This window comes from Cucurbita maxima, unplaced genomic scaffold (assembly GCF_002738345.1).
Source record: "Cucurbita maxima cultivar Rimu unplaced genomic scaffold, Cmax_1.0 Cma_Scf05444, whole genome shotgun sequence".
In the NCBI taxonomy this organism is placed as follows: Eukaryota; Viridiplantae; Streptophyta; class Magnoliopsida; order Cucurbitales; family Cucurbitaceae; genus Cucurbita; species Cucurbita maxima.
Genome location: NW_019277460.1, coordinates 1 through 1035, shown reverse-complemented (window position 1 = coordinate 1035; position 1035 = coordinate 1). Strand labels below are relative to the sequence as shown.

At 50.6% G+C, this 1035-nt stretch overlaps 4 non-coding genes across 4 annotated transcripts; all 4 read right to left on the bottom strand.

Moving 5' to 3' along the window:
- Nucleotides 1–6: 6 nt before the first annotated feature.
- On the bottom strand, nucleotides 7–125 carry LOC111476116. The gene has a single exon (XR_002716910.1). It is a non-coding gene; the product is annotated as a 5S ribosomal RNA (ribosomal RNA).
- Nucleotides 126–258: 133 nt separating this feature from the next.
- LOC111476120 lies at nucleotides 259–377 on the bottom strand. Its single transcript, XR_002716913.1, has one exon. It is a non-coding gene; the product is annotated as a 5S ribosomal RNA (ribosomal RNA).
- Nucleotides 378–510: 133 nt separating this feature from the next.
- Nucleotides 511–629, bottom strand: LOC111476119. Its single transcript, XR_002716912.1, has one exon. It is a non-coding gene; the product is annotated as a 5S ribosomal RNA (ribosomal RNA).
- Nucleotides 630–762: 133 nt separating this feature from the next.
- On the bottom strand, nucleotides 763–881 carry LOC111476117. Its single transcript, XR_002716911.1, has one exon. It is a non-coding gene; the product is annotated as a 5S ribosomal RNA (ribosomal RNA).
- Between the last annotated feature and the right edge of the window lie 154 nt (nucleotides 882–1035).

Sequence of the window (1035 nt, the reverse complement as noted above, 5' to 3'; positions counted from 1 at the left end):
AAAAAAGGGGTGCAACACGAGGACTTCCCAAGTGGTCACCCAACTTAGTACTACTCTCGCCCAAGCACGCTTAACTGCGGAGTTCTGATGGGATCCGGTGCATTAGTGCTGGTATGATCGCACCCAAAAAGCCATGCGCACAAAATCGGATTTAACGCATGCGGGGCGGCATGATCGAAACGCGATGGGCGTGAGCGGGGGAGGTTCTCATTTGTAGAGAAAGGAAGAAAAGAACTCGGAGAAATTGAAAGAAAAAAAGGGATGCAACACGAGGACTTCCCAAGTGGTCACCCACCTTAGTACTACTCTCGCCCAAGCTCGCTTAACTGCGGAGTTCTGCTGGGATCCGGTGCATTAGTGATGGTATGATCGCACCCGACATGCCATGCGCACAAAATCAGATTTAACGCATGCGGGGCGGCATGATCGAAACGCGATGGGCGTGAGCGGGGGAGGTTCTCATTTGTAGAGAAAGGAAGAAAAGAACTCGGAGAAATTGAAAGAAAAAAAGGGGTGCAACACGAGGACTTCCCAAGTGGTCACCCAACTTAGTACTACTCTCGACCAAGCACGCTTAACTGCAGAGTTCAGATGAGATCTGGTGCATTAGTGCTGGTATGATCGCATCCGATATGCCATGCGCACAAAATCGGATTTAACGCATGCGGGGCGGCATGATCGAAACGCGATGGGCGTGAGCGGGGGAGGTTCTCATTTGTAGAGAAAGGAAGAAAAGAACTGGGAGAAATTGAAAGAAAAAAAGGGGTGCAACACGAGGACTTCCCAAGTGGTCACCCAACTTAGTACTACTCTCGCCCAAGCACGCTTGACTTCGGAGTTCTGATGGGATCCGGTGCATTAGTGCTGGTATAATCGCACCCGACATGCCATGCGCACAAAATCGGATGTAACGCATGCGGGGCGGCATGATCGAAACGCGATGGGCGTGAGCGGGGGAGGTTCTCATTTGTAGAGAAAGGAAGAAAAGAACTCGGAGAAATTGAAAGAAAAAAAGGGGTGCAACACGAGGACTTC